Source organism: Heterocephalus glaber, unplaced genomic scaffold (assembly GCF_053883595.1).
Source record: "Heterocephalus glaber isolate CG9 unplaced genomic scaffold, H.glaber_assembly_v1.0 deba00001481, whole genome shotgun sequence".
In the NCBI taxonomy this organism is placed as follows: domain Eukaryota; kingdom Metazoa; phylum Chordata; class Mammalia; order Rodentia; family Bathyergidae; genus Heterocephalus; species Heterocephalus glaber.
In genome coordinates, this window is record NW_028258317.1 from 60,603,694 (window position 1) to 60,628,814 (window position 25,121).

Below are 25,121 nucleotides of genomic sequence, written 5' to 3' on the forward strand. Positions count from 1 at the left end.
GGGCATCCTACTAGGGCAGGGTGACAGAGGCCTGTACAAGTGTCAAGGAGAGCAGGAAGGGGCCCAGGGGGCCTCCCAGAGGAGGCTCTGTCTGTCCACTCTGCCCACAGTGGCAATCAACACCCTTACTTCTCGTGTCACAAGCCTCTTGAGCAGTTCTCCTGAATCTAGCTGTTAAATTCAGCCCAGCTGCCAAGAACTAGTGCTGTGACAATCATCAGGGACACTGCAAATATATTTGCACTTCTCTGTCTCCCAAACCCAAGGACTGAACTTCTCGATGGATGAAATGAGTAGAAGTAACTTTCATCTCTTTGGGAGAGGGACTTTAAAGAGCCAGTGAATAATTCACCACATTTCTCTTCATCTACCGTGGTGATGGCAGAAGCAAGAGACAAGACAAGCCTCTAACACCAGGGTTCCCAAGTGACTGCGATGAGCAGAGACATCCTAACACCACACAGACATGTGACACATGTGAGGTCAGTTGTAAGTTTTCATCAGCAGTAAGTTAAGAGAGCTGAACTTGGGGGGCAGTGTGTTACCACAGGCAATGTGTTACCATCAGCATCCTGACTGATACATGCTGCAGTAGAGAAACTGACCTGCCTTGGCTCTGCTAGTAAAAAGAAAAAGCAGATCCCAGGGAGAGGCAGAGAGGAAGGCAGGCCATGTCTGTTAGCCATGTCTGTATAGTTTAAGAGTGGAGGACTCTGCACACCTCTCTCTGGCATAGCTGAGGATCTCGCACACAAGAGTAGAGACATTTTGAAGGACAGTAGTCTAGCTGCCTTGACCATGCACTAACTCTAAGCACAAGGGGCCCCTCATGCCATGAGGAAAGTCTTGTGACATTTAAAACTGGCTTCTTCATGCTCGCTTCGGCAGCACATATACTAAAACTGGCTTCTTCATTTCATGGAAAGCAGACAAAAAGTCAAAGAGATCAGGCCTGGGGGAAATGTGACCAGTTAGAGAGGGGATGTGCTGAGTGGAAGGCAGCCAACCTCGAAGTGATGTCCAGGAAGCAGATGAATAAAATGGGTCTACTCAGAAAATGGATGCACCTTGAGACCATAATCTTCAGTGAAATAAATCAAACATACACATTTAAATATCCCATTGTTTCTCTTGCATGAGAAACCCAAAGGATAAACAAGGAGCATAACAGGGCATAGATATTAGGAAAAGGGAAAAGCATGTTCAAATGGAAAGGGGAGTGAGAGAGGAAAGAGGGGAAAGAGAAGAAAGGGAAAAAAGATAATAGGAGGAAAAGATAGAAACAAAGCTTTCATAAATGGGGAGAGGAAGATGGGTTGAAGGGAGGGGAGGGGAATGGGGAAAAAAGAGAAGAGTTAAGACATATTATACACAGGTACAAATTCCCTATGATGAAGATGATTAATATGTATGACAATTACAAACAAACAAAAATATAAAGTTAAAATAAGATTTTAAAATATGAGTCTACTGTATTCTATGGCAGAATCCCAGTCTAGAGCAGCATATTGTTGATATTGCTTAATACATTTGCTTAATTGGGGAAAAAAACCCTCAAAGGAGCAAGTATTAAAAGAATGAACCCAGTAGATACAGAAACATGACCAGGCTCTCAGAATACAGAGCTCATCACTGACTTTTCCTTTCCCTCAAAGAAAATCACCATCCTTGCTACCTTAAAGGGTGAACAGGTGAACAGGTAAATTCTCCACGTGTGTTTCACACAAAAACTCCTAGGGCAGTTGATGCCTTCGTTGGCTCCTTGCTGGCTTCATGAAGGGGCCAGTGGATGATGGTGACAACCCCTGTCTACCACAGTGAGCTCTTCTGGCTGCAACCCAGTGCCCAGCAGGCTGCCAACACCCACCAAGACCTCACCACAGGGCGCCCACACCACAAATGGGCCCAGTGGCCTGGAGCCTGCATCCCAGGGCTGGCTTTCTTACTGAGGAAAAGGGACTTTGTCTCCCTAGGGCACTTGAGCTCTCAGTACTTTTCTTAGAGGATTAAGTTTTTTTAAACATTTTTTGTTTTTGTTTATTTTTGTACCAGGGATCGAACTCAAGACCTTGTGGTTGCAAGGCAGGCGGCAGAACCACTGAGCTAAATCCCTGGCCCCTAAACATTTTTAATTTTTATCCATGAATTTTTAATTAGAAAATTAAAATTGTTTATGGTGTTCAACAAGATGTTTTGATATATGTCTACTTTGTGAGATGGCTAAATCGGGCTATTTACCATTTGTATTACTGGAGATACTTATTTTTTCATGATGAAAACACTTAAAATCTACTCTCTTAACAATGTCCCAGTATGTAAGACATTGTTATTAACTTACTCATTGGGACCTGCAGTACAGCTCTTAAATGAATTCTCATCTGGCTGACGTTTTCATTAAAGTTAACTAATTTATAGATGATAAAAAAGATGGTAACTTAATTTGATGATATTTCAAGTGTCCACTATAATATGTAATACGCATAACTGTAACAAGCTTTGTAAATACAAGTGAGCTTAAAATAAAATGTGTATTTACAAATGAGAGTTCCCGGTAGCATAGTATTTCCAACTTTTTTTTTTTTTGCAATTTGAAGGATTTTAATATTAATCACCACCTACTATTTTACATAGGTATAAAAATGATACCCTAAGAGGGTGAAATTCCCTAAACATCCATCACAAAACTACACCAAGAACTATAAGCTCATGTCTACAGGGCAGAGGGCACAGGCCAGAGTCTCGGTCATCTTCCAGAGAGCTCCATACTGGGACTGGCTTGCTTTAGGGAATCACCCCTCCCTGCTTTAGGGAAGACATCAAGGTCCAGAATTATACCACATATTTTATTAAAATTATGATCTAAAATTTCAATGCTTCATAACTATCCACTTTTAAAGCCTTTCAAATAGTATAAAGAAAATGCAAGCTAGGCACTGTGGTACTCGTGTATAGTCCCACCTACTAGAAAGGATCACACACATAAAACATAAGCCCAGGACTTGGAAGACAGTGTGGACAGCACAGTGAGACCCCACCTCTTAACATTAAATTCTTTTCTTAATGCCAATCAATGATGCAAAAAAAGTTTTTCCTATGGAAAACAAAAGAACTTCTGCTTCTGATAAAGGATAACCAGGAAATTTGGATCAATTTTTCCATTAAGGGCTGTCAGATAAACTATATTTTAAATATGCTTGAATGTATTAGGAAGTCAAGAAATGGTAAATAATTGCTGAGCCACAGCATAGGGGAAGATGGTGCCCAAGAAGCTCAGGCTAGCGTCTGGGACATCTTTCTCTGTAACTGCTGCTTATTCTGGAAGGAGCAGTTGGCATTTCAGCAGCTCCTGATTTATGGTAACAGGGCTAGAATGATAGGGGTGGAGGTTTAAGAGTTGGAGGAGCAAAAACCCCTCACCAGCTCTGGGTTGAGAAGCGTAAGCTTAGTCCTGAGGTGACTCAGTCCCGAGGTGAGTCCTGCAACTCAGCTTCAGCTCATCATAGTCTCGGGGACCATGTGCTCCAGACACCTAGCAGAAGAAAGGGAAACTCCTTTTTGAAACATAACATCTTCTACAACCTCAAATTATTCTTTCAAATATGTGTTCAGCACACCATCAAAAACAGCCAAGCCTGAGTAGAAAATACAACACTAAGAAAGGTGAGGAGGAAAAGGGTAGGGGAAGATGCAACACACAAACACTAACCTAAGGAAATCTGGAGGCTCTCTATTAATCTGAAAGTTGACTTTAAGGTGAAAAACATAACTAGAAGTAGAAAAAAGGGATATTTCAAATGACAAATAGGTTCAGAAAGACATAGCTCTTAAGTTTTATATAGCAAATAACAAGCTTACAGTATAGAGAGGAATATCTCACAGGTCAAAATGAGGAAACAGAAAAATCTTAATTCCATGGGGGATTTTAACATATTTCAGTAACTGCTAGAACTTGAACAATGAAAGAATCAGGAAAATATAGACAGTTCACACATGATGACCAGTAATTTGACCTTATAGAAACATAGAATCCTGCATTCAAAATAATTCTAAATAATTTTTCATCAAGCATACCTAAAATATTTTTTAAATGACTGCTATAGTTTGGATCTTGACTGTCCCTCAAGGATCCATGTGTTAGCTTGGTTTTCAGCTTAGGCTTTGGGGATGTGGTAGAAACTTTAACAGGTGGTACCTAATGGGAAGTCTTTAGGTCACTGAGGGCATCAGAGGGGATTGTAGAACCAGGTCTCTTCCTTTCTCTCTCTTTTGCTTCCTGGTGATGAGGTGACCAGCTTCCTATGTCACATGATGCCCTCCATGATGTGCTGCCTCACCACAGGTCCAAAAGCTACAGGGCCAGCTGATCATGGACTGAGACCTCCAGAACTGCAAGCCAAAATAAACCTTTTATTTTTATAACTTGATTATGTCAGGTATCATTAAAGTGACAGAAAGCAGACTAACACAATGGCCATTGACTTAAGTGTGAAATTTTGGTCTCCCAAATTTGATCACTGTCTTCTTTTGATCAACTTTCAGCTTCTCTGTAAACTCTCAACTCCAGCAAGGATCATTTTCCATTGGCCACTTCTCCCACCAGCCCAACCCCACCATTGCGTGGTCACTTGAATACTTAACTGTAGGTCTAAAGCCACCTAGACTTTCCACCACATTCAAAATGGAAATTCATCTTTTAAAACTCAGCTCAAGATTCAACAGAAATCTGTATTTCTACTATGATCTTTGTCTTTGTCTTCCTCTTTTCTCCAACAAAAAAGAAATAACAGAATTCACTAGGCACAAAATGTTGCAGGGAAGGCCAAGTTACTTAATTTTTTCCTATAAGGGCAAACTTCAGTGGGTTTCATGTGGGGAGGAAAGCCTCTTTCCAAAACTCCTGTGAGAAATTACTTTGGCACAAACACCTGCAGCTACAGTGAGTGCTAATAATGCAACAAGGAGACGGGACATATGGCCCTATACTAGACCAGCTTGGCTAAGCCCTAATGAGGTTTCCCATAATTTCCTTCTATACATGGTCTTGGGTTAGAGTTGACCATAAAGGAAATCTGATGTAGTTTTGGGAGGCAGAAGAGACACTGCAGCCACTGCTGTGCTCAGAAGGTTGAAAGTCTACTTGAACACACACATGCTAGGCTGGTCAAACTCACTGCTGCAAGGAACAGTAGGACCCTCATCATCCTCAGCTCTTGCTTGGATCTTCTTCTCCAATTCCTGGGTCTGCTTCTCCATGTCCTGCATAAACAAATGTGCTGAAGCAAAATGTGCCAACTTGAACAAGTTACCTGCATTATCAACATGGAGGTGGTGAGGGACAGGGGCAGAATTCAATCATTCTCATGGGATCCACTTTGCTTCCATGAATTCTAGTTTGTTTCTGCTCTGCCTTGCTTCCCATCCAGTTTTACTCCCCACTCACAAGCCTTGTCCATCCATAGTGACTTCAGGGCACCAACAGACAGTGCAGAGGCAGAACCCTTCCAAGGCCTTGCTCACAGCTCCAACAGCTTCATGCAGACAGTGAAATGCCTGTAAGTCATTCTGGTGTGCTGATCAAACCTGAACTGACATATGAGTGCTTCCATTGCTGTCCCTTCCATTTTATTTAGATGCAAAATCCCCTACAACCTTAGGTCGGGTGGAGCTAGGAGTTTAGGCCTCAGGTGGGGTGACCTAAAGGTTCCAAATTAAGTTAAACACTGACAACCAGGCTCACTCACCCCTCAGTTCTCAGTGGCACACACCTGCTTCATGCCAGACCTGGGGCTGGCTTCTAGGAATATACAGGCTCTCCCTTTGAGGATTTCACCATTAACTGTCATCCTTTTGGGTGGGAACTACAAAGCCCATACACAAATGCCGAAAGCAAAGAAAAGGAAGAATTTCAGTTGGGGGTGAAGGACATCAATTTCCCACTGGAGAGGGCCTGATGGAAGGCAGAGGCTGCATCTCCCCTCTGTGTCACCATGGCACGGATTCCTAACTGTGCTGACCACTCCTGGTGGCATTTCCTAAGCGTAGGGACCAGATCAGGTCTTTGTAACATCACATTTCACCTAACATCCCTTCTAAGATCCTTTGAAAAGTACCCAAGCTCTCAAGCTCCAGTGTGATGAAAGATATTCAAAGTATAATTTACCAAGCAGCACCTTATAGCCCTCATCTCAATCCTCCAAAAAAGGAGTAAGTGTAGTTGGCCCTCAGTATCCTCAGGGGATTGTTTTCAGGATCCCCTGCAGATAGGATAAACCAAGGACACTCAAGTCTCTCACATAAGATGGCACAGTATTTGCACAGAACCTATGCACATCTACCTGTATACTTTAAATCATCTCTGGATTACTTATAATACCTGATACAATGCAAATGCTATGTAAACATTGTTATACTGTATTGATTAGGAAATAATGACAAGAAAAATGTCTGCATGTTCAATACAGATGAAGTTTTTTTTCAAATATCTTTGATTAACAATTGGTTGAATCTACGGATACTGAACCCACATATAGGAAGGCCTGGCTCTCTTTGGCCAATGGAAGCTGTCTCCTAAAAATTCATTTGTTCTGGGCCAGTTAAATTATTTGGGGCCAGAGATGATATGGTCATGTTATATAGCAACATAGGGCTTTTCTGGGCCTGCTACCATCTTATTTCTCCTCTATCTTTGGAGGATTCATTTAGCTTTTTAGTACACATTTGTGTTAAAAGAAGTACAATTTAGCAAGAGGAAGATCTCTCTCTGCTCTAATTTTTTAGTTCATTTTCTTAATCCAGATCTGAGCTCAGACATGGTAGAACTAGAAAGGAATGGATAAAGATTCTCACATTCCATGCCTTAGCAACACAGGCTGATTTTATACTCCTTCACTGTCCAGTGCAAGTCCAGGGTGGGAGTGGGGAGGACTGCTCCACAGTCATGAAGAGATTCAGGTTCCCAGGCCCTGGAGTCTTCTACCAGATTACTGCACCCAGTCTGTAAGGAGGGAAGAGAGAATGGAGCAGGGTACAGGAAGGTCTACGGGCCACATCTGGACACAATGGATTTCACATCTGGACACAGCTCATTGGCCAGAACTAATCAAAAGGCTTGACCGAGTACAAAGATAGGGTGCTGTGGTGGTTAAGCTTCACTGTGCTGATTGGTTTGTGAGCCACCTATGGGATTGGTAAAGCACACTGGTGGGTATGTCTGGGTGGATCATGGAGATTTGACTGTGGGCACTATATCTGGTCCCTCACATCTTCCTCACTGACACTTTCCCCTGCTCTGCTTCCCAGCTGCCATGAACTGAAGCTCTTGCTCTGCCACACCCATCCACCATAGCATTTTTGCCTGGAAGCCAGCTGACCAGGTACTGAGCCCCCTGAAATAGTAAACCAAATTAAATCTCGCTTTCTTGAAGTTGTGGGTGTCAGGTAATGCATCTCAGTGACGAGAAAGCTGACCAATATGGCTGGGCAATGTGGTCTACCTGTGTGCTCAGGGGGAAAGTAAAACAGGAATCAGATAAATGTAGAGCACTGTCTTTGCTACTCAAAGATTCTCTTTTTTTACCACAGTGATTTCTGACATTTATCTGATGTCAGTATGTGCTGTTGTATAGACTGGGTAAAATACACCAACTGGGTCATATCTAGCTTACTGCTTGCTATTGTTAAACCAAGTTCTACCAGAATACAGCTATGCCCTGTCACATGTCTGCTTCACATCTACAACAGCAGTGACAAGCTGCTGTGACAGAGCCTTTAAGGTCCACAAAGCCTAGGACACTATCTAGCCCTTTACAAAAATTGTTTGCCAACCCTTTGAATAAATGGATAATTTCTAATTAGGTATGTCCAAGTAGCACAGTGCTATAACTTAATTCTCTCATTCATTCTCTCATTCATTCATTCACTGAGCATGTATTTATGAAACACACACTCTTTTCTGAGTATTACATAAGATATAAGGGCGTGAGCATGAAAAATATAACCTACTGTGTTTACACTCAAGCTTACTCTCTTTATCAAGATGATTGTAAAAGATATGCAAAATGTGGAACAGAAGTCCTTTTTAAAAATAGATATTTAATTACTGTAAAAAGTAAGACAATTCACTTAAGCAAATTTCCCCCAACACTTCAGAATCTTTTTTTTTCAAATTTCTTTTTTAAAACCAGGATATTTTGTTATACATAGTAATTACATTCATCTTGTTAAACTGGTACATATACATACTGTGCTTTAATCATTTTAGTTCCCTGATGCCCAGAAATACTTTAAATTATAGGCCTGCCATGAAACTGGAAGAATGTAATAAAAATTAAACAAAAACTACCACCCAGTTGAAAAAGTTGTAATTGTCCTGGTTAAGATTCTTTTTAGCAAAATTTAGGTAATTAATAAAGCATTGTTATGTGCTGGCTTCTCAGAGGTTTAATACTGCGTTGTTTGTTTTTATAAAGTCTATGTCAACCAGCCCAGGGCAAATGACCAGACATTTCTAGGGAACCTAAAAAATCAAGACAACAGGCTGGTCTTAGCAGACACAGATGGTCTCCATTAGTTTCCCTGGGGTACTGTTGACTCTCAATTGAAACCAGTGATTCTTCTCCTCCCAAAAAGACCTGAAAGCAACTCCAAAATCCTTTCCCCACTCCCTCTAAAACAGGTTTCATATTCAAACAAATACAAAGAGAAGGAAAATATAGCTTTGTTCATTCAGTTAACACAAGGTAGGCAGGTATAGCCAAGGCTGAGCTGAAGAACAAACAGTAAGAAATAAATCTCTTTGATGACACAAGCCAAAGCCCTCTCTGGCCCTCTCTTCATAAATTCAATTAAAAGCACAATTCTAGAAATTTCCTTTGTAAGCTTCATAGTGACTCACAACCCTTCCCTCCTCCCTGCCTAGACATGAAAATTAGAAATAGCAGAGAATACAGAAAATCTGTAGGATTACATGGCCCTGGACAGGTGGACATTTGGGATTCCAATATCCCATGGTCCTGTGCATCCTCAGGACATGTGTCCCAGACACTGAGGATTCCTGGGCTTTGGAATTTGCTTCTTAGCTGTCAGACTAAATGAATTCCCCTTTCCCATTTTCACTATACATTCTTTATCTCGGTGGTCTTGACTGTTAGTTTGTAAAATGGGATACACCAAACCAAAATGGTAGAGGGAGTTCTTCCATGTCTAAACATTTCTGCCCCATCTGGGGCTTACAATCTGTCCCAGCAAATACCCAGTGCTTTGCCTGGGCCACACACAGTAGACAGTTACTCTAACCCTCACCTTCACCCATTTCCTCCCTACCTTCCTACATGGGCTACCCCACAGTATCCAAGAAGTCCAGCACTTTTCATTACTCATAGATTCTATATTTGAGGAATTTACCTACTCACTAAAATTTATTTGCAACCCCAAATCAAAACTGATGGCACTTTCATGGTTACTCTCAGAAAAGTACAGAATAACTAAACATCCAAGTCACCTGATATATTTTCAGCTGAGGTTAAATGAGGTGAGGCTCTGCCTTCTTGTTCCAACTCTCAAACTACAAGCAATTATTCTTTCATGATTCACCTGATGTCTTTTTGTCTTTCTCTCTGTTTCAAAGGGCCCCCAAGGAGGTTGCCAAAGTGCCGCCTGGTGTTCCTAAGCACAGGATGGCTGTGATGTGGCTTCCAAAGAAAAGACAGGGGATTCCACATGTGATCTCAGGTCAAGCATCCGGAAAGAGGTTTTGGGAAGCCCATCTGGATCCAAAGACTCCAGTTTTCTCCTTGGTAAAATGAGGTGGAAGGTGATCTTTTCAATATTAGCATTCTATAGCTAAAAATATATTCTTTAATTCTTTTTAAGCATTTAGTGTTTGGGGCACCCTTCTTCTGAAGTATAGAGGAAAACGTCCACCATAATCATACTACAGAAAGCCCAAAAGCATTCACCACAATTTCAGTCAAAGAGCAAGGTCCAGCTACAGCACAGAGGCACAAAGGATGAAGGGCCTGGCTGCTCCTCAGAGCCAGCAGGAAGGCTATTCTGGGTTGGCCCTAAAAATCATCAAGTTGACCAGTGTGTGAGCCCAGGTGTCTAATAAATCACCAGAAAGACAGTGCAGTTACCCCCAAAGATAAGATTGCCCCAAGTTGTTTTCTTTCATCACACACACATTCATCAGTGACCCTGAGGCTCTTGATGGCAGGTTGTCCAGATGCAACAGTGACACCTGCTCTGAAGCCAATCAGCCACTCTTCCACACAGGACCAGGACCTAAGAGTCTTCCAGTCTTAGGTGAGTGAGGAAAGTTGGTGACATCACTGCCAGGGGTCTCTCTCAAGTACTTCAAAGTCAAACAATGTTTAACCAAGTTTCATACATTCTGCAAAAAAAAAAACCCAACTGAGCAACCAGCTGAGCATGTCTACTAGGTTGTAGGTAGTAAATTTTTATGTGAAAAATTAGATATAAGCAGTCTCTTAAAGTTGCCATTGTACAACATTCCACCCAATACAGCAGATTACATGCTTGCTATATGCAAGGTGCCACTCTGGGTCATGGATGAAGTGGATGAATCGGCATAGGCTGACTTACAGGAACATGATCCAGTAAGAGAATGGGCTGCTTGATCCAGACACCTTAAAAACATCCAGGTTCTGTCACCAGGTCACCTCCCAGTCTCAGACAGACTTCAGATTCACCAAAGTCACCCACTCGTGTGCTATGAAAAGCACATAAATTTGCCTTTAAGTAGCAACAGAGAGTATTTGCACTCCAGCCTCTGGTGGAGAATTTCATCTCTCTGTTAACTCCTAGCAATGTTGAAACTAATGGTATTTATAGATGGTTTTTCTAAAGCACACATAATACAGCTATGATTTGATCAGCATTTCCCAAAGTGGCATATTATATAAAACACTATAAAATGTTAAGTATCCCAAAAAAGCCCTTTAGTCTGAAACAAAGTTATTCCAAGGTTTTTTTATACTTGATCTTACCCAAAAGGCTGAGAAGTGATTCCAAAGGTTTTTTGTTGTTGTTGTTGTTTTGTTTTTTTTTAAATGTAGAATTTCTTAAAAGTGTGGGGGAACACCCCTCAGGGATGGGGATCTGCTATAGTCTAAATGTTAGTGTTCCTCCAAAATTCATATGTTGAAATCTAGCATTTGGGAGGTGACAAGGCCCCCAAAGCAGAGCCCCTATGTGTAGGATTACTGACCTTATAAAAGTGGCCTTAAGGAACTTGTTTGCCCCTAATGCCAAGTGAGGATGTAGCGAGATGGTGCCATCTGTGTAGCGTGGCCCTCAGCAGACATGGCACCTTCTAGAACCTTTGTCTTGGACTTCCCAGCCTCAGGAACAGTGAACAATGAATTCTGTTGTTTATAAATTACTCAGTCTAAGGTATTTTGTTACAGTAGCCTGAACAGACTAACACAGATCCCAGTCTCATTTCTTCACTGATGTATCCCTCTGCCCATGCCCAGGGCCTAGAACACTGGTGGGCTCATTGGTATTTTGTGAATGAATAATACGTGAAAAATCTTCACATTTAACCCAAACTGATAACATATTAAGATCAAGGAGAAATGTGTTATAACTATGGTACAGTTCATGAAAACATGTAACTGTGCATATCACATTCTTCACTTAGAAAGAGAATGGATATACTTGTGTTAGGGGAAAACAACCTTGAAAATATAGTAAAACTCCATCGATGGATGCAGCATTTAGTGATAATTTACTGAACTTAAAAAACAGTAAAATTGAATGGCATTGAACAACGACATCCAGATACATGTGGACTACTTAATATACTAATTTTATCACTAGTTTCCAAGAAGGGGGCTTAGGATATGCTACTGGCCAGACTTAAGTAGCTTCAGTACTAGCTGGGGACCCATTTCCTCGTAGAGTATAATTGGTTTATGTTCCAGTCAATTCCCTGGTGGGTGAAGGTCAGAGGCTATACTGCAATTCCTGCTAATTCCCAGGGTTTAAGCCTTCATGGTTCAGTATTCTTATTTCAACAGCACAGAGCATAGCCCCCTCCTCCTTTATATAGAGCACCCAAACTGTTCAAAGTCTTAGGTTTCACAGGAAGTCACAGCACAGCCTCCTCCTCTTTCAGTAGCTCCACCCTATTTCCCTTCCCTTCCTACTTCTCACACACTTTTCTGAAGCTTGGAATTGGAAGCTTACAAATTCTTCATCTTTTTTGTCGCTGTTGTTTCTGGTGGTGCTGGGGATTGAACCCAGGAACACTCTACCACCAAGCTGCATTCCCAGCCACTCCCCCACCCTTAACTGTGAGACAGGCTCTTGCTAAGTTGCTCAGGCAAGACTCCTCCCTCGGCCTTTCTAAGTGCTGGAATTACAGGCCTGTGCCACCATGCCTCGCTTCTTCCCCTTTTCTTGTAGGGATGATTTCCCCTTTCTTCCACCACTCAGACACAGGGGAGAAGGGTTCAGATTCCACCCGCATCCTTCAAGCCCGATTCTACCCGTGAACTCCCTTTGCCTTTGGCTGGCCCACCTTCTACCCTCCCCTTCTGATTACACTTAACCTCAGGGGACCCGACTTACTCTGAACAGGGCATCTTGGAAGGTCTGTTTACTCAGGTGGCCTGGCCTCCCAGGGCTAAGAGCCAGGCCCACTGGAACTGTGGCAAGACTTTGAAAGTAAAGCAGAGTTAGGGTTCTGCGATAACAGTGGGGGTAGAAGAAAGGACCAGATTAGATTCTTTTATTTTGGTAGCAATGGGGACATCAAGGTTTTTCTTGGTTGTGAGACCACAGGAGTGTTCGGGGCTTTGTCCATTCTGAAGCTGTCTCTTCAGGCTTCCCCTCCATCCCATGCCCCTCACTGCAGCTGTAACACGGACTCTCTTCTGTAGGACTCCGCCCCAAACACCTCCTCTCTACGGTCAACAATCAGGGTTGGACAAAAAGCTTTCATTTTTCACAGCATATCTATTAACACCTTCCTCTAATTTATGTTAGATTAATTTAGTTAGGGAAATGCTCTAGATATTTCAGGTTTTTTCTGAATCTATCTAAAGGCTGTGGACTTCAGCATTCTGGTGTGTATTCATTTGCTACTGCTGTGTAATAAATATGATTTTATGTGTTTGTAGGTCAGAAATCCAGGCACAGAGAAGCTGAATTTTCTCTGTTCAGGCTCTGGAAAGGCTGGAATCAGGGTGTCTGCTAGGCTGCATTGTCCTCTGGAGCTCAGGATCCTCTTCCCAGCTCATTCAGGTTGGTGGTAGGATTCAGTTTGTTTTGAATGTGAGACAAGAGAAGTCCCTGTTTTTCTTTGTTTTTTGTTTTGGTTCTTTTTTGGGGGGTTTTTTGGCTGCCATTTAAAGTTTTTTCAGCTCCTAGAAGCCACCCTCATTTTCCCACCATGTGGACTCCTCACAGCCTTGAGAACCTTAAGGATGGCAAGAGACTCTCCCTGACCTCCAGATCTTCCTTCATGGGGGAATTAGATCTGGCTGGCCAATGAAGGCCCTCTTTTGATGACCTTAAAGTCAACTGATTAGGGGCTCTAATACATCTGCGAAACCCCTTGCCCTTTGCTACATTACATAATCCAATAGAGAGAGAGAGAGATGGGCAAAGACAGAAAGACTGAGACAGAGAGCCACGTGGTTCTGAATATTCTCAAGATTATGCAGAATGTGTGCACCAAGCATGTGAATCTCAGGATCATCTCAGCGTCTGCCCAGCACGTGGAACAGTTCTCGGGCACTTGACTGCCTTCTACTTTTCCCTTGGTTTATGGTCAAGGGGTGCCTGTGATACTTCATATGACACTGTTGTTGGTGTTTCTGTCTCTTACATAAGTTCACATTTGCTGCATGATGCCTCAGGTGAAAAAGATGAATTTTTGGAATTGACCAGCAATCATGCTTCACTGAGAGAGTGGCAGGTTTTGCCTTGTGGTCCATAGGAAGCACAAATCAGTGAACCTGATTGTCTTTTCACTTTAGCTAGTGGGAAGTTTGGGAACAAGTATGAGGCTGAGTCTTAGTGATTTATTAGAAGTTTAGGAGTAGTCATGTTCTATAGTGCCTGTGCTCCATCCCCTCTCAGTCTTCTGTCTTAATGTAATGATGTTTTAAAGGCAGGTCATTTTAATAATGGTAATTATTATATGACCATTATTTTATGATTAAGTAGTATCTCATTTGATCATCACAGCTCTATGAAATTTAACACTCTAATGTCCCTACTCAATAGATGAGGCCAGGGAGGCTAAGAGGTAATGGTGAACTCAAGTCCAAGTATGCTCAACCACAGAGCCAGGCTGTTAACAGCCGTGTCTTCCTGATTTAAGTATGTTTGCCTTTTAAAGGGAGGAAGAAGTGGGGACAAAGTTGCCTGTGACACTCTGCAAACTAGAGAGACCGTCATGCCATTATGAGACCAGAGGAATTGTTTTCTGTCCATCTTTCCTGGCTACTGCTCCCCCTTCGCCTAAAAGGGAAGTTCTCTGGAGCACAGAATTCAACAGCCAAACCCCTCTGAAAGAAGAAAGGCAGCTTTCAGAAACAAAAGAAGGTAGGAGAGTAAGCTTTTCCCATGGTGAGTTGCAAACAAATACGAGTATCTGATACCAACTATTTCCACAGAGAAGACTTTCAAGTTTTCCTCATACACTGCAGAGTAAAAATGCTTTTCTGAAAAGAGAATATGGAAAACCAGAATTGGTAATACCTACTCTGAGAGCATACATTGATGCCCGTCCAAAAATTCTTTAATCCTTAAAGGATATCATTTATGCAATAAACAGTCCTTAAAAATCAGTCAATGATTGTTGTTAGTAGTTTGTGAAAATGCCAATGTTAATATGATGTTTACCAAAAAAATAAACATCCCTGATTAGCTTATGTACCTACCTGAGACTATAAACACCCCTGCCAGTGAGAAGGCCTTTCATGCCACTGTGGCTCAAGGCATCATCTAGTGGCAGCTTCTCTAATTGCAGATCCATTGACAGAAGCAAGGCTGGGAGAGGTTGATGGAGAATCTGTACCTATAGTTTCAGCCAGAATGACACCACTGGGTTTTATCTTTAGGTTGATCTCAGAGTTATTATGAGGGTAAGGACACAGAGGTTCTCATTTTGTTAGAGCAAGACACAGAAAGAGAGACAGAGAGACACGCAGAGACAGACACTGGGGAGACACTAAGAGTTTAGCGGAAAACACATCTTTGCTGCTACTTTTACAGCTAGCAGAATATTAATCACCAACATAAAGAGTCCCTTGAAGGACCATGTTCTATAAATTCAAATTTTATATGCAATCCTCCGAAGTCTATAAAAATTGACAGGAGTAGTTGTTTCCACTAGTCATAAATCAAAGGAGTGGGAAAGGAAGGATTTGAGTCCAGTTGTCCCTACCTCTAAGCTTTCCACGTTGCTCCCTCTGCCCCAAGGGCTGGCTCTGTGCCCACCAGAGGGTGAGAAAGCTCCTAGGGCCGAGATTCCCCTTGCCTGGCAGACTTGGTGCATTTAGTTCCCTCCAACTGCGCTTCCTAGCCCTGGCTTTCACTCCCAGAGCACATTCATCTGGGCCTCAGACTCCAGCCCTCCCTCCACCTCCCTTCAAACTTTCAAAACCCTGCTATTTCCACTTGGGTTCTGCAATTCTCTCTCCACATCAGCTTGTATTTTTGAAAATTAAAAAAAAAAATTACATTCCCAGAGATCAATCCAACAAGATTCTTAGCTCAGTTTTCTTTTGTCCTCTCTCTCTCCCTCCCTCCATTCTCCCTCCTTCTTTTCTTTTGGTGTGTTACTTTTTCAATTCTTTTCAATAGCTTAAAACTTTTTTTAAAAAGTTCTTAAGCACACAACAAATATTTGGGTCACAGCTTGCTTTAATGATATGCTTTTGAAATGGTGGTTTTAATCCTGGATGCATTTTTGGTGGTTGTTTTCCTTCCGCAGTGAGAAGCCAAATGTACTTCTGCCAGGGAGTGGAAGTAGGAGAGCTGGGGACTCCGTTTCCCAAGGGCTTCTTTGTTCTTGGCTCTGCGGAGGCCACTCTAGCACCCTGGCTGGTTCTGCAGTCCTCAGAGCAATGTCCTTCCTGGTCTCAGTCTAGACAGGACTTAGAGGCCGCTGTCTCTAGGGGCGCCAGGTCTTCCTGTCTGCCCTTAGCCACTTCCCTGCAGGCAAAACCAGGTCCAAGTTCACAGCTGTGAGGGGAAAACAAGCCTCCTGTGAACAGCAGGAAGCTTGCATGGCAGTTAGGGGCTGCGGCAGAATAGGCCAGGGATGAGGAATGGGCTGAGCACATGCATGGCAGCCTGGTGGAAGAAGACCCCACCACAGCTGGGCAAAGTTAGCTCAGAAAGGTCCGGGTTTAATTTGCCCAGTTTTATTACAGGAGGGTACCAAGTATAAAAGCAGGGCACCCAGTTGAATTTGAATTTCAGATACAAAACAAATATTTTCTCAGCATATCACATGCACTTGAGAAAAACTTGTACTAAAATTTTATTTCAGTTACTGTAGTATTTCACTGTAGTAAAGACATCAGGATGCTTCTCCATCAGGGTCTGTTTATCAACAACAGAGGCTTTTCTCTGGCTTTCAAAGCAAATTTGGCATAAGCCAGAATACATTCTGAGGGGAGAAGGCAGGATCAGTGCCCATTTGTCCGAGGACAATGCCTCTGCTTTTCCTTTTATCAAAAGCCAGAGAGGAGATGGCTCCCTGTCCCCTACAGGAAGTGCAGGGGGCCCTCAGATTCAGCCAACTGCAGACCAGAAATACTTAGGCAAACACTACATCTGCACAGATTATATACAAACATGATTCCCTACACCACAAAGTGCTATAACTCTTTACATATCATGTACATTGTGTTGGGTTTTATAAGTCATCTAGAGATTGCCTGAAGATGTAGGCAGGTTCTTTGCAAACACCACTGCCTTTTATAGGAGGGACTTGAGCATCCCAGGACAAGTGCCCCCACCACTCCTGTCCCCCATCACTCATATGGGATAAAAAGTAAGGAATAGGTACGACAATGTGAATGGAGTTACTGCAACTTAAAATGGCTCAAAGGGTGAGTTTAGGGTTATGTATATTTTACCATCATTTTTTAGAAAGGTAAGGAGCAGGGAGATGGTCCCACCACTGGATGATCTAGGGCTCGGTGCAGAGCCTGGCATGTCAAGTGCGTGGCCTTGTTTCTCAACCTTCTCCTCACTCGCTCCTGCCTGCTGCAGTCTGGTGAAGTCACACCTGGCCTAGCTTCCCGTTTGCCTCCACCTGCCCTTTCCTCCAGCCGTGTGCACACTCGCAGCCATCCCTGCATGTATCTCTGTCCACACCACCTCTTTCCTTAGGAGACTTGGCTGCTCTATCAGGCTCATCTCCGAGGTCTCGCCAGGAAGCCCTCTCTGGAGCTGTCCTCATCCACCTGGGTTGCAGGGCAGACCGGGCCTGGATTTCTCCTGCTGTTTAAGAAATACTTGTCACAACTGAGCCCTCAACAATTTCATTTTCTGTTTTCCAAATGTCAAATCAGCTTCTCAGTAGCCGAGCATAACGTGTATCCTCCTTCAGCTCCAAACCTCACAACTCACAGGTACAAAGCTTTCTTAGAACAAAATACCTTTGATGTGCCTGGCACCTCACGCTTCCTCTGCCAGGCATCTTGATGCTGGGTGTCGCATCCTTCTGCCTCACTGTGGCCACACTGTGGGGACCTGTTCGAGGCCTGGTGAGGCCACCAATGAGTCATGGTCACTCCCTGGAGCTCCCACTTCTGTCCCAGGAGCAGCCTGCATCCCTCCAGGACAAGCCCACTTCCTTCTCTGTTTCGGTTTCCCTTCCATAGTTCCCAGACCCTACCAGCTCCTGCCAGAAAGCTTTTCCTAACTCCAGTGACCTCACCAGTGTCCCCATCAAATTCATATTCCCTAGAGCCTCAGAATGTGACCTTATTTAGAAACAGGGCTTTTGTAGGCATAGTTAGGGCAAGAGCTGAAATGAAATCACATTCGATTAGAATAAGCCCTAAGTGCAATGACAGAAAAGATGCGGGGAGCCACGGTAAAGAACGGGTGTGGAGCTGGAGGTAGAGTTTGGAGTGAATGCCAAGAACTGCCCGTGAGTGCCAGGACAAAGGACAGATGCCTGGAGAGAACTCTTCCTCGGAGCCTGCAGAGGGAACCAACTCACCTGAACCTGGACTTCTGACTCCTGGCCTCCTGAAGTGTGTGACAATAAATTTCTGCTGTTCTAGGCCACTCTGTGTATGGTAATTTGTTATGACAGCCCGGGAAAACTAATACACAAACTAAGTGACAGGGTTCTGGGTCTCGGTCTGCTGAACAGGCTGGGATGTCTGAGCAAGCCTTGGCCAGAAGGACATCTGCCAGCAACTGTGACCCTCATAGGAGCTCCTGGGAAGCCAGCGGCCTGAGGGATGAAGGCAGCAGGAAGACAAGTGAAAAATAGCATGAGAACTAAAAGCACCTCTGGCCAGATCTGCCAACTGACACAGCCCCTGGCTGGCTATGGCAAGTGTTCCTGGGGAGGGGAAGAATGAAGCAGGTCATCATCACGGTGGCCGGCGGGGCACGGAGAGAGCTGGGCTGGATTCTGTGCTGCTGACTTTCAGTTTTCATACACTGGATTTATAGCACCTTTCTCCCCGGGGGATCGCACAGAAAAGCCAAAGCCTACCAGTGAGATCACAGAAAGTAACCTACAAAGTTAGAGCATTTCTTAGGTCTGAAATTGTTCTCTTCAACTCCCAGTAGCTAATGGGCACAGTTCCATTAACTGTGACAAGTGCAAATATTCAGGCTTCAATAGTATTAATAAATCAATGAACGATGGGTCACTGGTGAGCAAATTCAGCCCTCTTCTCACCAGGGCATGGTGGAGAGATGGTACATCTGCACTGGGAGGGGCAACTTTGCTGTTCAATGTAAGAGCCACAGATGCAGCCTGGAAGCTTGGAAGTTTGCTGGAAATACAGAATCTCAGGTCCCACCCCAGGTCTATGACTCAGAATCCACATCTTAACAAACTTCCCAGCAAGTTTATGTGCATATTAAATTTTAAGAGGCTTTGGAATAAAACATGACCTTAGTTTATTCCAAAGAGTGATTCTCACAATATTTCTCAGGAGCAAAATTATTATCTGATAAAAAATACAAACAACTGGGCTCAGAAAGGTTGGGTAACTTATCCAGTGTCCTATGACTTGTAAACAGTTGGGTCAGATTTAAATTTTGACTTCAAACACATCTCCTTAGCCACACTACCTTTACTAAAGGGGGGAAATGACAACATAAGGGTCTCTTAACATCCTAAGAATCAGGAAGCCAATCATGTCTGATACATTTCTCATTGTTTTATACTTGCTTTTTTACTTAGGGATATTTACTAAATATACCCTTAAATACTTCTCTAAATCAGTATGTATTTGCATTTTAAATGATGGAACAGTATTGTCACAGCAAACCATTTTTTTCCTTAAAAGAAAAAAAGGTACAGGGGTCTTTCTGGGAGTCTCCTGAGCAGGTGTAAACGAAATGATAAACTCTTCCCATGCTCTATAGTTTGGCTGTGGTGTGGGCATGCCCCCAGAGGGCCCTGTGCTGGAAGCCTGGGCTCCAGTGTACTGATCTGGAAGGTGGGACCTTTCTAAGTGGGGCCTAGTGGGAGGTGCTTCTAGAGGCTGGCTCCTCCCTTCTCTCCCACTTCCTCTGTGACTACATGGTCTCTTCCTTTCACACACACACTCCTGCCTCAATATGATCTCTCAAGGTAGGAAACAGCCCACAGGGCCCTCACTCTGCTGAGCCAATGCTAGCTTCATGCCCTTGAGCTTCCAGACCTGTGAGCTAAGTCACCTCTTTATAAAGTGAGCCTGCCTCAGGTATGTTGTTATAATAATGCAAAATAGAATAATAAATATGCTTTCTCATGTTTGGCTTTCTTTTTCCCCTTTAGAGAAATTGTGGGGTGGGTGGGTGGGGTGGTTAAGGAAGGTGGTATGGAATGTAAATCACATGGCTGACATCGGGCTTTTAGGCTGAGACCACCTGCCTAGCCCATAAAGCTAAGAATGCTGAGTCTGGCTGTGTGCTTAGCTGCCCAGTGAAGGCTCCACTTTAGTAAATGCCCCCAAACAGGACACTTTCATCAGATGTTCAGCCAGGCTGAGCTGGAGCTGGGCCTCCCAGGTGTGCAGTGCTCTTGCTCTGTGAGCTCACAGAGCTGGAATGTGGGCCACAGAGGAATCCCACTGCAGTGACAGGCCAGAGGCCCGTGCCTGAGGCTGGCTGTCAGCTCCATTATGAAATAGCTGGGTGAAATTTCTCTAGGGCTTTCCCACCCTTCCCTCCATTCTCCCAACTTTAAGTAGAAAACACATAGTTCACCCTTTCTGCAGATCCCCACAGCATGAACTGGCAGGGATCATGAAGAACTGGCAGCTTAAGACTTCCCTGAGTCCTCTCAGGTCCCTAGTTGCCAAGTTCCCCCACCAAATCTGCTACTCTTGGGCCTCCCTGCTGGGCCCACAGATCTGCAGGATATGGTCCCCTCACAATGGAAGGAGAGCACCTGTGTTCTCTCCTCAGATGCCCCATGTGACTTCAGCCCTATCATACTCATGGCCCCCTGTGACAACCATTCAAGGGTACTGCACAGCTTGGCTTGGAAGCATAGAGGCAAGAGAGAGGCATTTAGGTTGCCAAGCACTTAGCTTGACCTTTTAGTGCTAACATGAAACCCACCATTTCATAATACACACTTGTGTGGATCTCCAGTGGATGCTACTGCAAAAATGGCAATAGAACATGGGATTCTTACAATGTTCACACCCATGAATAGATCTCATTTGGTCTCTAGATGAAAAAAGATACTACAGAGCTCAATCAAAATCAGACACATCAATAAGACATCTCAAAAACAAATAAAAAACAAAATAAAAGACAGAGCATAGGAAACAGGGACATAGATCTATTGTAAATGGGGAGAGATTGAGAGAGGATGGCAGGAAGGGAGAGGAAGGGAAATAATAAGAATTAAGATATGTTAGGTGTAGGGACCTACCCCCTAAGATGAATGTAAATTTTTAAAAAACAACAATGCTGGTATAATTTAGGCAAAGCCAAGAATAATTTCCCACTCAAGACCCAGAACTGCTAACAAAAATAGTTTGAAATAAGTTGATGCCATTAAAAAATATTGCATTATCTGTAGACTGGTCAGTTCTAAGACAGATGCTGACCTTTGCTTTTAGAAATCTCTGTGTGCTGCCCAAGGCAAGACCAAGGCCAGGGGAATTGCATCTAAGAAAATGAACCTTTATCCTTAACCTTTAGTTTTCAACCACAGCCAAACATTTCTGTTGTTTAGAAAGTGTGATTTGCTTTTAAAGTTACTTTTTTCCTTTAGCAGAGAAGGTATGTAGTTTCTCAATCAATATTAAAAGCAATTATAAATGCCTCAAAAATAGTTATTTGGTTTCCATTTTAGGAGAAGGTAGTCGCAGGATAATTCCAGACTCAATAAGCCAATATTTCATGAGACTAGGAAGTCTCAGGACCAGGGAGCAGCTTGGAAGTCACAGACACAGTCCAAGGAAGGGCTGACAGTCAGGAGGAACTCTGAGGCCATTCTGGATTCATGTGGGTAAAGGTGCACATATGGATCTCTATCTTTCACATGTGGTTGCTTTTTATATCATCACAGAGAAGAAGAAATAGAAATCTATAATCAGTGCATTTTATCATTACCTACATCATAACCTTTACTGAAATTCTCTCTGCTTTTAGTGTGAATTCAAATTATGTTTGGGGTCACTACATTTTAGCCTGGAAAACTTCTTTTAATATTTCTTTTAATGAACCCCCCCATATCTGGGACTGTCCTTATTTCTCTTTCCTTTTTAAAGGCAAGTTTATTAAGATATAATTCACACGTACAATTCACCCATTCAAAATGTACTATTTATTTGTTTTTAGAATATTCAAGCAGTTATGTAACTATCACCATAATCGGTTTTAGAGCATTTTCTCACACCCTAGAAGACTGGGTACTAATTAGTCTATGGGATGAAACTCAACTCCAGAAGGATACACTGAAGTTTTAAGTCTCTGTACCTTGAGTGTGACCTTATTTGGAAATAGAGTCTCTGCAGATGTAATCCAGTTGAGATGAAGTCATTAGGATGGGCCTTATTCCAACATGACTGGTATCCTTACAAGAACAGGGAGACTTGGACACAGACTCACACAGGGAGGAACACCGTGTGCAGCTAGACACAGACACAGAGGGAAGATGGCAGCAGCCACAGCTGAGGCACTCTGGGGCTACCGAAAGCTAAAAGAGGCAAGGAAGTGTCCTCTCCCATAGGCTTTGGAGAGGGGACAGCACTGCCAAAACCTTGAATCTGGAGTTCTAGCTCCCAAGACTGTGAGAACATAAACTTGCTCTTTAAAGCTGCCCACAGCCCTAGGAAACCGATGCAGTCCCGCCCTGTGGGCTCTGCCCTCTCCCAGCCCCACGGAGCCAATAAACATTCTATCCGCATAGATTTGCCTCTTCTGGACATTTTATATACATGGAAGCATACAATATGTGGTTCTTTGCAATGGCTTTTTACTTAGCAGAATGTGTTTTAAATGCATCCGCGTTGTGCCATGTATCAGTACTTTAATCCTTTCTAGTATTGAATAATATTCCATTATATCATATTAACTTATCCACTCATCATGTTATCATTGTTTGAATTTTTTTACACTGCTTGTCTCTGAGTATTTGTCTTAGTCCATTTCCTGTTATTCACAACAAAATACCACAGACTGGGTAAGTTATAAAGAAAAGACATTTGTTCTCGGGCCCAAGGTCAAATGGCTGCAGTTGGTGGTGACCTTCTGGCTGGCAGAGTCCCAGAGTGGCACAGAACCTCACATAGTGAGAGGCAGGGAACATGCTGGAAAACTAGCCAAGCTGGCCTTTATAGCAAACCCACACTTGAGATAATTCATTAACCTATTAAGCACATGAATGAATTAATCCCCTCATGAGTGTAGACCCCAGTCACCTTTTACTATCTCACACCATGCATTAAATTTCAACATGACTTTTGGAGGGGACAAGCTATATTCAACCACAGCAGCACTCATGTACAGGTTTCATGTGTTTTCATTCATCTTGGAGTGGAATTGCTGGATAACCATGCTTAGCTCTTTGAGAATCTGACAAGCTTATTGCAGAACAGGTGGTCTATTTTTTATTCCCACAAGCAATACAGTAGATGATGGTTGCCTTCAGTTGTTAAAGATAATCTTGCTGGATATAGGATTTGATGTTGACATCTTTCTTCTTTCAGCATTTTGAATACATTACCTCATTGCCTCTGACTGGAATCTTTCTGAGGGAAAAGCTACTATTAGCTTCACTGGGGGTCCTTTGTATACAAGGGGTTTATCTTGTGCTTCCTTTCAAGATTTCCCTTTCACCTTGATTTTTCATATTTTTTATTATAATGTATGAGGTCCAGTATGCTCGGATCTCTTTGCATTTATCCTACTCAGAGTTCATTGAGTTCCTTGGACTAAAAGATTGATTTTTTTAATAAAATTTTTTGAGATTTTTAGGCATTATAACTTTGAATATTTTTCTATTCCTTCTCTCTCCCATGCTGGTACTATCATATGCCAGGTGTGCTCAATGGTGTCCCACATTTCTGTTTTCTTTTCTTTATTATTGTTTTTCTTTCTGTCCTTCAGATTGCATAATCATTAGTGATCTATCTTTAAGTTCACACTGATTCTTCTGCTGGCTCAAATCTACTACTGAGCCTCACTAGTAAATTTTTAATTTCATTCATTGTACTCCAAAATTTTCATTTGGTTCATTTTTGTCATTTCTATTTTTATGTGGTTAAATTGTTGTTATCCTACCTTCATTCAATTCCTTAAATATGATTTTTAGTTCTTTGAATATATTTATAATAACTGCCTTGAAGATTTATCAATTAAATTCAACCTCTTGGCCCCTCTGAGCCTGTTTTGTCTTATTTTTCCCATGTATATGGGCACATGGTCAGACTTTCCCATGTGTTTGGATGTCTTATAAACTTTTGTCAAAAACTAGACATGTAGATAATATATGATAGCAACTCTGGGTACTAATCTTTACCTCTAGCTGACCTTCTAAGTTGGTTATGCTGTTGTTTTCCTGATCACTTGCTTATTTGTTTAGGAGCTTAACTTGTCTAAATCTGTCAAGTCTACATACTCTACAGTACACAGCCTTTGAATTCCTTGCTCAATTCCCACCACTATCACCACCCCTGCTTTTATTCTCTAATCTGGCTTACTAGAGGTTGTCCCTGAGTCCGTATAAGCCAATTATTGGTCAAAAGTTGTGCTTAAGCCCTTTTAGTCAGATTTTTATCTTTTACTGCTGGATATGTGTGGATGTACCTGGGGAATATTTTCATATTTCAGAGAGTTTACAGTTTTGCTCCATGGTAATCCCAGGACTGGTAGCTCAGCGGGTGTCTCTCTGAGTACTCTTGAGAGGGTACAGAGATGGACAGGTGTGCAGTCATTCCTGGCTTCCTGAATTACCACTGAGTCAGAGTAGTTTATTATTGAGCCTGTGTTTGGTCAGAGGTTGTGCTTAAGCCCCTCGAGGCTTCCAATAAGACTTTGAATATGTCTGTATTTTCCCAGTGGATCCATGTGGCTTAGAGAATGCCTTCAATTCAACCTGCTCCTGAATAGCCTCAGCCCTATACATGCCCACAGCCTTCTGCACCCCTCCAGGCTGAATGTGACCTCAGAAAGGCTATTCTTTTTTTTTAGGGGTCAGCACATCCAGAGTGCAATGGAGGAGCCTCACCCTGGGAAAACCACCTTCATGATCATGGTATCTCCCCTGCCAGGTAAGTATAGAAAGGCTATTCTTGGTGGTCTCTTTTCAGCCTGCCATTTTATTTGTTGTTATTAGAGGAGTGGAGCTACTAGCCTCTTAATCTTTACTTGTTTACCAGCAAGATGTCCATTGTTTTTGACAATGGCTTTAGGCATGAACTTTTTGCTGTATTCCA

General features: G+C 42.7%; 1 protein-coding gene, 1 long non-coding RNA gene and 1 pseudogene across 5 annotated transcripts in view; 1 reads left to right on the forward strand and 2 right to left on the reverse strand.

The window, feature by feature from the left end:
- Positions 1-25,121, reverse strand: part of Gna14 (G protein subunit alpha 14) — a 199,796-nt gene that overhangs the window by 16,366 nt on the left and 158,309 nt on the right. The gene's annotated exons all lie outside the window — the stretch shown is intronic.
- Positions 9,640-14,532, forward strand: LOC110345411 (uncharacterized). Its single transcript, XR_002388732.2, has 3 exons — positions 9,640-9,794; positions 13,146-13,269; positions 14,372-14,532. It is a non-coding gene; the product is annotated as an uncharacterized LOC110345411 (long non-coding RNA).
- Positions 24,847-24,964, reverse strand: LOC147825979 (U1 spliceosomal RNA; annotated as a pseudogene).